The sequence below is a fragment of the Rhagoletis zephyria genome, unplaced genomic scaffold, assembly GCF_001687245.7.
Source record: "Rhagoletis zephyria isolate East Lansing unplaced genomic scaffold, Rhagoletis_zephyria_1.1 Rzeph_scaffold_01973, whole genome shotgun sequence".
In the NCBI taxonomy this organism is placed as follows: Eukaryota; Metazoa; Arthropoda; class Insecta; order Diptera; family Tephritidae; genus Rhagoletis; species Rhagoletis zephyria.
Window position 1 is genome coordinate 29,315 of NW_016159057.1, and position 11,219 is coordinate 40,533.

The following is an 11,219-nucleotide window of genomic DNA, read 5'->3' on the forward strand; positions in this document are numbered from 1 at the left end:
AACACCATTTCTAAGATATTGATTAGTTTAATATGACTGCATCACTAACTACATTTTACCAAATTATCAAAAAAATTATAGTCAGTATCTGGGAAACTAAAGGAGATATATAAAAACTGATAACACCAATCGAAAGACCTTATATCAAAATATATAACTGCATCTAGAACTAAAAATCGTCAAAATGTCGCTTACATCAATCTTTTACCCAGGCGACGAATATGTAAACGTACTTTTATGCTTTGCCGTTCGCATATGTTTACACATCAAATATCATGAGTACTTAGTACTCACGCCTTTTTTTAATTTTTACATTTTATTGTTTTGGATGGGAAAAGTATTATATTCTCCAATATCATTTAATTTGTAGAAATATTTTTATTTATTTTTTCTTTACTTTTTGTACTTAATTTTCTTTTATTTATTAGTTTATATGGTTTTAAAAAGAATTATAAAAATTTTTTAATTTAATTTAATTAAAAAAACGTACTGCTAAAAGGCGAACAGCATAATGCTAAGTCCTTATCGGTAGTCTTTCAATTGCTAGCTTCTTGAGTTTTCCTTCGACTCATCTGGTCACTCTAAGCTAAGCCGACTTCGTAGCTGCTGGAAGACAAATGGAGGCTCTTTCGAATATGGTGCTAGAACACCTAACAAATAGAAAAATAACACAGGCCAACAAAAATGGGAAAGAATTTTGTAACCCAAAATGTTAAAGCTGTTTTTGATAGACTTTTTCATGCTGATTACGAATCCATCACGTCCAGATGTTGAGAAAAACGTGGTCAAAAAATCGCATTTATTGCAATATTTGAGAAGATCTAGCAAACACACTAAAGGTTATGGAACCTTACACTTTGGCTAAAATTAAAGCCAGAACTCTCGACTACTATCCCTGAAAATACCATTCGTGCATCTTGGCTTGGTGGTCACTTATAGTCACTTACAGCACAATTTTCTTTCTTTCAATAGTACTATACATCAGTATTTTGTTATTGTTCAATAAATGACTATCAGTCAATTTGCTTGAATGGTATTTTCAGGGATAAGAATTCTGGCTTTAATTTAAACCAAAGTGTAAGGTTCTATCGCCTTTTGGTTTTTTGCTAGAGCTTTTCAAATATTGCAAAAACGCGGTTTTTTGATAATTTGTAATAATGATAATTTGATAATAACTTTGTACTTACGGATTCGTAATCAGCATGAAAAAGTCTATCTAAAACAGCTTTAACATTTTAGGTTACAAAATTGTTTCCCATTTTTGTTGGCCTGTGTAATGTTCTGTAAAATATTCACCCGTTTTCATTTTATTAACCAAATATCATGTAACAAAACATTTGCTAGGACCTAGTAAGTACATATAAATCTATATACTAAAAGGAACACATATTCGTATTCGGCGCTTAATAAACCCAAGCAAAGAGCATACACGCTTTCAGTCGAGTGGATATGAATTAACAGAACTAATTTACCACTTAGCGCTTCATTATCTTTGGCAACTTTTCTCACACCATTGGCTCCATCAGCATTTTTGAACCTTTGCCAATTGCAGAATATTAAGTACTTATGCGCTGAAGGGCCCACTTACAGACAGTGTGGCGAAATTGTCTTCATACGAGTTAACAAGCAAGTATTCTCTTTATGCGGCTTATAATAAACGATGTGAATATCAATCATTTCCTTTTATGTATACCAACATTTCATTAAAATTTATATTATGTATGTTATATTATGCCAGGTAATTGAACCACAACAGAGCACAAGTAACCCAAGGCGATGGCAATCAGTTTCAGTCCAGCACGACTCGCCACCTAGCTTCACACTTACTTCCTACTATCCCGCCACGGTCGCAAGGGCAACTACTTGTATAAACTTGTATCTTAGCAATATCCTGCAACACAAGCCTTCTGAAGTATGTATGTATGTAAGTACGTGAACGTTTTTAAGTAAATGTGTAAGTAAATAAGTGGGCAGAATCTATCACAGCAATTAAGATGTTAATTGGAAATGTGTTTAAGGATTATGTCGAGTAAGATTTTAAGTTTGTTGGTTGTCGGCCTTCGACTGTTGGATGTTGGTTTGTTGGTTTATTAAGTCTAATTCAATCAGGTAGAGAACAAAAGATAATAGCCTTCGAGTGCATGTAATATCGTTATAAATAGTTCTTAATCACTTAATTATATTAGAAGTTATGAAAGATAATTGAGGACGGACATGCTAGAATGCTTTTGAAAGGAAAATTGTAGGTACCTTAATTCGAAGAGAATATAATTTTTTCCCAAATTAGTTTATTATCTACTTTTATTATAGTGAATGTAATAGTAAGTATGCATATTAAGCGGAACTTATGTCTATTCAGGGAGCACCGCGGAGCCTCGTTTTACAGCTTACAGGGAGGATATACGATTTTACAGTTTCAAGTGGCTACAAAATCCAATTGATTTTTAAAAGTTTAATTGAAACAAGTAAGGGAGCTTCCTATTCCTCTTAAACGAAATCTGTAATTCAATAAATTATTTTTTAAATTTTGTTCACATTAGAGCTTTCTCCAGCTCTCCATCGATACATCGCGCGTAAAAAGGTAAAATTAAGCAATTATTCATAGGCTAGAAAAATGGTAATAATATTTAAAAGACTTTAAAAGCGTACCTCATTTACATTATTCGAGAACACTATACGGCAAAACGAACTTTTTTCTGGGTATTGAACCAAACCGAAGAGATTAACTCATAAGTAAAACAGGAATTTCTCGATTTTTCAAAGTTAGCTTCCGAACTCGAGGTATGGGCCCTCGATGTTCGAAATTGGGCCTTTGTTAAAAAATTATTTTTAATTATTGTATGTAAACAACTAAAAATTAAAAATATAAACGTGGCCCGCCTTTTGCTCTCATTTAAACGGTATATAACTTTTTTTGTGCTAACTTATGTTACCTCCGCTAGGGCAGGCGGGGGCTTAGTCGAATCACAATCAGACCTTATCATCAGGTGGTAGTGTAATCGTGTCTCTACCTCCGGGTACTGTGCGAATGCACTCCATTTCCTATGGTTCGGGCTGCTTGTGAGCGATGACCAAGAACTGGCGACCCCCTAATCCAGGGTGTTAAGCGACACCGTGCCCATTGGAAGGTTTGCAGCCAGGGGGTTTACCAGACCGGCTGTATTTTAACGGCGCTTTCCTGACACCGGGCCGCCTCAGGGAGTAACGGTGGCCTTGCTGCGGCATGGGGAACTGCCGTAGTGGACCGTTTGAATTCTCCTATTACGACCTAGACCACCGCGCCCGCTTCGTCGGGTAGGTGGTCGTACGAACAAGATGAACAAAAACAAACAAAAACAAAACCATAACCAAAACCAAAACAAAATTTAAAACAAAACCCTAATACCAAAAATTCGGGTGGTGGAGGGAATTCGAAGCCGATCCCTCTCTTCTGCTCCTCTTTAAACGAGGCGGAATCGGTTCGTGGGCTGGGTGGGGCAGCTGCTGCAGCAGGGTGCAGCAAGGGGTCGTCTGCACTCGTCTCTGCTGGTGCCGGTGGGAACCCACCGCACCTAGTCTCGGGGTTAGGGACGCGGGCGAATTCGCCTGCATATAGGACGGAGGCAGGGTCGCAGACGAAATCGTCTGCGGCTATGAACGTGAGGGCACTGGACAATGTGGCCGGCACCAGCCAAGGACTTGCGGCTAAATGTGGGAGGAATCCCTCCGTTAGGCCTAAACGGCATGCTGGGCCGGCCAAGAAAGCATGTGATGACCGTCGCATGGCCACCAAGATGCTGGAGCATTACGGCGAGGTGGGTGCTGCGCAGCTATCTGAGCAGCACGCGCGACGCTAGAGTTGGCCAGGGGGGTGCTAAGCGGCGGCCAGGAGGGCTGTGGTGAGGGTGATTCTGGGGTTGCGAGCGCATCCCGTATTGACCCTGTCAATCGGCAGAGATCGCAGGAGGGGGAAACCCCCCTCTCCAAGAAGCCCAGAGCGGGAGGGACGGCTAAGCTCTTTAGCGAGATCGCTAAACAGGCGGGCTCTAGCGGGGGTTTTGGATCGGGGGAAGGAGGGGGAAACCCCCCTCTCCAAGAAGCCCAGAGCGGGAGGGACGGCTAAGCTCTTTAGCGAGATCGCTAAACAGGCGGGCTCTAGCGGGTGTTTTGGATCGGGCCATCGCCAGGGAGGAGTGGAGGAAGGTGTCTTCGGCCTTATTAGGGGTGTTTATGAGGGTGGTCAGAGAAAACCCGGGGCCACCGCCGCGGTGCGAGAGTGCTGGTTGGCATCAGGGGATGATCAAGAAGGTGGTGTGTGCCGATGAGCGGTCGGCCGCGCTTTACAAGGCGGCATAGCCTTGGTCGTGAAGGTTTGGGTGGGAGCCAAACTCGAGGCTGTGGACAAGGGGGACCTTCCGTTGCGTCCGCGTGCTCGGGTCTGGCTTCCCTCGGCACCTTCCTCGCTGAGAGAGGTGGAAGATGTCTTCCGCTACTGCAACCCGGACCTTCCAGCGCAGAACTGGAAGGCAATCCGGTTTGAGAGCTCCGACGGTGACTTTCGGCAAGCGTTAATGTTGCTGAACTCGGAGTCTCGTAAGCCTCTCGCCGAAAGACAGGGACTATGGCTTCGAGAAGGTAGTCATGAAGGTCTACCAGACGACTCCAGAGGGGATGACGAGCCTGGTTGCGCTGGTGGGCGAAAATATGAAAGTGGAGGATGCCCCCATAGGTATGGAGGTCGAGTCCGTCATGTCAACTTGTCTGCAGTAAAAAAAACATATAATTTGTGTTTCAAGGGTGTGTGAGAACCAATCAATTAACTTATATGATCTCGGTTCCGATATTAAATAATCAATAATTGTTTATACCCGCATTTTGGCACATTGGCTAGTTGAATGTGCCATCTAATAAATAGTGTCGTCATTCTCCTTAGCTGCTTTTAAATGATGTCGTCACAAATTGCAGGCGGAGAAATGAATACAGTGTAAGAAAATTCTTTCCTTATAGAAAGGTTGGTTTCTTTTCAACCTTAGACATTCAGAATTCGTTCAAAATATGCTAATTTAAAACACAGAAATCTTTCAGTGTTTCTCCGGGGTTTTGGACATGGACTGTTTCTTCAATTTAATAGTGTTCGCTTTATTTTTGTGGAAACGAAACATGTTTTGCAAGTTATGGATCATTTCTACACTCTTTCTTCAAATATTTATCGTACTCCAGCTGTGCGTTTTTACATATTCGTAATTTAAATTTTTTTAATAAAATCAATTGGTGGGAGTTCATGATTGTGTGTGGATTAATATCACAACACTGAGGATTTGGCTATAACCTTTTTCATCTATTAAAAAACAACACTTACGGGGCAATGTTTATTGTAAGAACAACATTTTTTCCTATGAATACATACATACTTTAAGCATTGTTGACGCTATTTCTATTTGAATGAGGAAATAGCGTCAATGACTTCATTTCCAAATTTTTGTTGACTTCATTTCGCTTTTGAAAAGGTAATAAAGTCAATTGACTTTATTTCCCACCCTGACCTTATTACCTGGCACCTCCAAATGTATCTAAAAAAATGTGCTTGTACTGAATGTTCGTTAGAATTTAAGACGCTGAAGAGTGGGTACAATTCTATGTACTGCAGTTCATTAATTTAAAATCAGATTTATGCGTATAGTGTGCTAGATTTTTATAAAAATGTAATAAATATCAAAAAGGTGTGCTAATCTAATGACTGGGAGTGCAGCTGTAGCTAACTACGAGTATACATGCTGGTTAAACTTAATATAGCTTAGTATGCAAAGGCATATTTTTATGTTCACTATTTGTTAATTTGAAAAGTTAAGTAGTTAGCTTTTCACCAAAAGGATGTATTTTTCAACTGGTGCTTGTAGCTATTCTTTAAAAAAATATTCTTAAAAAAACACCTAAATAAAATATGCAGCGTGCCCTCTTCTTTTGATGCATGAATATAAAGTAACTAGCTATTGGAAATAAAAAACTTTGAAATAGATTTCCTGAAATTTACATTTCCGTAACAGTTTGCTAAAATATGTAATTATTTTGCTTGACTTTACAGAAATGCAATGCTTCAATTGTGTGCTATCCTTTCAAATTAAGGAAACGGAATTATTGGGGAGGAAGACCACGACGAATCTAGTAGCATACCTCTTTTTATTTGCATGAGTTATTGTTTATTTTTTCCTTATGCACCTATAGTTGATTTGTTTTTACTTTCAGCTATTCAATATTTTGGGAAATTTGCCAGAAAGAATTTCATAAGCTACACCTTTCTGGAATGGTTTTTCCGAGCATAGGATGTTCTGCTTCTGTTATGAAAAGGATACTTCACTCAAGGTAGAAGGAAATTCATAAAACTCGAGTGTCAGTTGAGAAATACTTTGCTTGTAAAGGAGAATTGCTTTGCTCCAAAAATTTTCTGTGCAAAATATCGAAAATAGCAAAATCACAAAAGCCAACAGAAGTGAAAACGAGCAGTATCTATGAAATAATGTGTTTATACTTACATACGTCTGCATGTATGTATGTATATATGTGAGTCTGATAAATTTTTCTTTTTAATTTCTTTATATCTTCTGGCTGTACTAACTTTGTTTTTCGTATGCAGCAAGTATGCATTACACCGGTAACGTTTTTTTTTCGCCACTTCCAATATCAAATTTGGTGCTGTAGTAAAACTTTGGACTGTTGCATATAATTTGAAAATAGTGTATAACCACTTTGTTAAATACCTAAGTAGCTTACATAAAAGCTTACGTTGGAAAAAGCGTATTTTTCCTTAGTAGTAGTAAGTAAGGTTCAAATTTCTACTAGTCAAAAAGAAAGTTTACTCGTTTTTTTCATAAAATTACCCTACCTTATATTGTAGTCATTATTCTACTTAGATATATATACATTGATATTAATTTCGTAGCTATGAAATATAAAGAAATTTAAACCTGATTACATTGGCTGTTAGAATTTCATATTGATTACTTTTAATTCTTAAGGTACTGGCCCAGTGCAGGCTTGCTTTGCTTGCTTCGCTTTGAGAACTGTCAAAAGTTATTCGGAATACATATATTAAAACGTATGAAGGCTGGCGAAATGACAGCTTTTCTTCACTTTCTTTAAGCGCCCCAAAGTTTCAAATAGGCAAATGTTTTATTTGAATGCGTTTTCTAGGCTTCTGACAAAAAGGTAGGTATGTTCCCGTTTTAAATGAATTCAAACAAACTGCTACACACTTTTATGAACAAAAATTTGATTTCGTAATTAAAAAAAATATAAGTAATTCAAAGTCTAATAGAAATTATTCTATGGTTCCTTATTTATATTTATCATATAGCTGGCTGAGAAGCCCATTTTTACAAATTTTAAAGGAACTTTGAATACAACATATATAATAATAATTGTATATATACATATTTATATATGATATAATGATAATAATATTCCTTTGAAATACAAAAATTATTTCGGAGTAACTTAAAAATAAATCTGAAAATGTTATTTTGCATATATTTTTTTTTTTAATTTTCTGGAATTTTGTACGAAAATTATTCTAAGTGTAAAGGAACATACCTTGATGATTTAATTCCAAAGCTGGTAGCTTTGACAGCGAAGAAAAGCATTGAATGTACTAAACGTGCGCTAGACGCGAGTTGATACAAGTGGAATTTAAATATGGAACGTTTGAAACTTTCATATTATCAGGAATAAGGGCTCTTTCGTCGCTATAATAACTTTCTTAAATGTAGAGAAGGCAAAAAAGGCAACATCTAATGTGTATATATGAAATCAGAGAAAGCTAAATCGTGGACATTCTTAATTGAATATACTCTGTCTCTTTAGCAGAAAAACAACAATTTCCATTAAATCCGTTCCCTGCCCATTAGTTTGAGTTAGTTCATGACAGACCTCCGAGTGGGAGGTCTGACAGTGTTTGCCCACCGACGACCGCTATTAGAACTTGCATTGAAAGGCACTTCTGTTTTGTTTACTGACGAAGTAAGCCTGATCACTGCCTACCTAGTTCATAAAAATATCCAGCAGTTATTTAAAAATGTGTCATTCCAACAACTATACGAATTACAGTTTATAGAAACATAAATGATGCGTGAAACCTCTTAAATCTCCTCATCACTTTCTTTAGCTAATCGCTTGAATCCATGCAAATTCATCTTTAACTTACTCTATCACCAATTAATTGAATCAAGCGCGCTTTGCGGATGAAAACGTCTTAAATAAAATATTTTCCGTCATAGTTATAAGTTTATGAGTTCTTAAGTAGATTAAATAAATTTTCGCACGAGTTTCGGTGGACGCGAATAAAAAAATTAAAGGATCGTAAAAGAAAATTGCATTGCTCAGCGAAAGTGGAAACCATAGCAGGGATTAAACAGCACAAGCGGATATAACAGAGTTAAAAACAAACTTATGTATGACAACGAAGCGACATAAAGTTCCTAAACTACAATACTTAAAGTGTTCTATGTGCATACATAGGTATACACGAAAGCGAAGAAACTGATCCAATGAATTTGAGGAAGAAACTGGAGAAACAGTTGTCTGCTTAAACTAAGATGCAGACAAAGTAATAGAAAGTGCAGTAACACATAATGATAGACGCACTTGTTGTAAATAAGGGAAAGTAGGTTTAGAGCGCAGGAAGTAACAACCATCAGCGTACGAGAAGTTGTTGATGCTACATACAGTGGGACGAAATTGTGGATATAAAAAATTAAAATAACATCAAAAAATAGCTGCCGATTGTACTTGAATAGTATCTCAATGCCGTGCGAATAATTAAGAAACAGCTGGATTTTGGCATGCATTTTCTTTTTGTGGTATTAAATAATAAATGATTTTTAAAATTTTTTCTTTGGTGACGGCTTTGGAGGTTCCTTTGTTTAACAAGTGCAATTTATAAAACTAGCGTTGATTTTGTAAATTTTTTTTGCAAACGGTATTCCGTAGCAAGAAAAAAATATGGCAACACAATTTTTAGAAAATTGAAACTTGCACTTTATTGACTAAAATTTTACTGGGTATAAAACTGCAGACAGAAAGAAACCTCCATCACTGCTTACGCGAGAACTTTTACAAAACCTTCATATAATTTTTCTTATAAATTATAGTTATAAATAACTAGTGAACCCTCATGGCGTTAAAACGACAACATTGAATTTAAATTTATTCAAAAACCAAAAAAAAATATTTTAAGAGTTTCAGCTAAATAAATCCAGCTGTTTCTGAGGGAATGGAGGTCCCGCATGATATCGGTATTTCATTTCATCAAATTTGAAATCCCCCTGCACCGCTAAAAACACTTCCAACTTCAACATATAAAACCTTCATACACATTTACAAGCCCAGTGCTTTAATTTACAAAAAATGCCTTCGAATATTATATATAGATACTAGTGAACCCGCATGGCATTAAGACGCCCAAAATTTAATTCAAAATACCTAGAAAATATTCCAAATGTTAGAGCAAAATATAAGCAATCCGAGTGCATATTTTACCTAAAACCGTGCAGACGTTTCTGAGGGAAGAGATGTCTCGTATAATGAGGTTTTCAATTTCAACAAATTTTAAATCACCCTATACCGGAAAAAGTGCTTAATTAAAAAATAAAACTTTATCACACATCTATATAGGGTTGCCAACCGTACTATAATATATACTTTTGTACTATTTTTTGGGTCTGCGTACTATATACTGTTGTATGCTAAAATACTATATTCCGTCAGTTGTAAATATAAATATATTTCAGATGTATTCAAGAAAGAAATGTTTTAAAATGGATGTCATTTATACTAAAATAACAATATTAAAAAAAAAAACACCTTAAAAAAAAGGGTCCACAGATCAAAAATGGGAACATTTTTAAAAATACTTAGGGCCGAATTCACAGTGCGGAGTTAACTAAGAATCGACAGTTAACTACAAATTTTCAGAACCAAAAAAAAAAGATTTACCAAATTTACTTAAAATTATTTCGCTTATGCTCGCTATTCACAGAAAGAGTTTTTTCTATTAAGATAGTGAATGGTGAGATGAGAGAAATAAAGCGACTAGCGCACTAATAAAAAATGAACTTTTGATTTATATTAATTTAAATATTGATTGTGATTAAGCATTTTTACTTTTTCTTAAAAAAAATTACTATATCTATATATTTGAAATGTACTATGTTTTTTCAGATTTTTTTTTAAAAAGTACTATAAATTTCTTAGAAAATGTTGGCTAACCTGGAACTTTAGGCAATGGGTCTTTAATTTGACCTCTCAATTTTGAAATTCGAAAGAACGTTGCATATCTAATGACCTTTTCAAAAAATACCTTTTCGTATAAAATAAACTTAGTGTAGTGTGATATGACTTTTCGAAAAGGTGGCCAGACTAATCAAGGATACTTTCAAGCTAAAGCTTTCATAAATCTATTTCGATTGACACCCATATCTTAATATTTCACAAAACTTTTGTACATAGTATAAGTTAACTAATCTAGACTTTTTAAACAGGAGGAAATCCTTTTCAGAAGCATTTCCAAACTAAAAAAACATATGTATTTCAATAAACTGATGAACTAAATTGAGTTTGATTGCTCAAACAGGTGACATACCCCCTAATAAAGGTCAGAACTAAAGAGATTTCAAAACCACCTCCATTGAATAATTCATTTAACTTATTAAATATTATACCCGAGCGCACTTGTGCACCAGGGTATATTAATTTTGTTCACATAACGGTTGTCTGTAACAGCCAAAACGAATCGAGATAGATATAGACAAATGTATACATAAATGCTCAGAATCAATAGAGCAATCGATTAAGCCATGTTTGTCTGTCCGTCCGTCTGTCCTTCCGTCTGTCCGTCCGTCCGTGTACACGATAAATCGAGCAAAAATTAAGATATCTCAACGAAATTTGGTATGTAGGTTTCTGTTAATCCAAGGTAGGTTGGTATTGAAAATGGGACTGTAACCACGCCCACTTCCCATATAACGGTAATTTCCAGAAATACGAAAACTGCGATATTTTAGTAACTACTGAAGATAATTCACTCAAAATTTATATTTACAATAATTTTCAAACGAAAAATAATAATATTATAAATTTTTGGAAAATGGGCGTAGCCACGCCCACTTATGGTTACATGTGGATGTCTTGGTAACTGTTGCACCAATTTCTTCCAAACTTGGCACAGTTGTTGGCCATGGTACAGCATA

General features: G+C 36.1%; 1 long non-coding RNA gene across 1 annotated transcript in view; it reads left to right on the top strand.

Moving 5' to 3' along the window:
- The first annotated feature begins 3,062 nt into the window (after positions 1 to 3,062).
- LOC108365717 (uncharacterized) overlaps positions 3,063 to 11,219 on the top strand; it is a 16,343-nt gene continuing 8,186 nt past the window's right edge. Inside the window, exon 1 of the long non-coding RNA XR_001847992.1 lies at positions 3,063 to 3,143. This is a non-coding gene — a long non-coding RNA (uncharacterized LOC108365717). The remainder of the gene's footprint in view (positions 3,144 to 11,219) is intronic.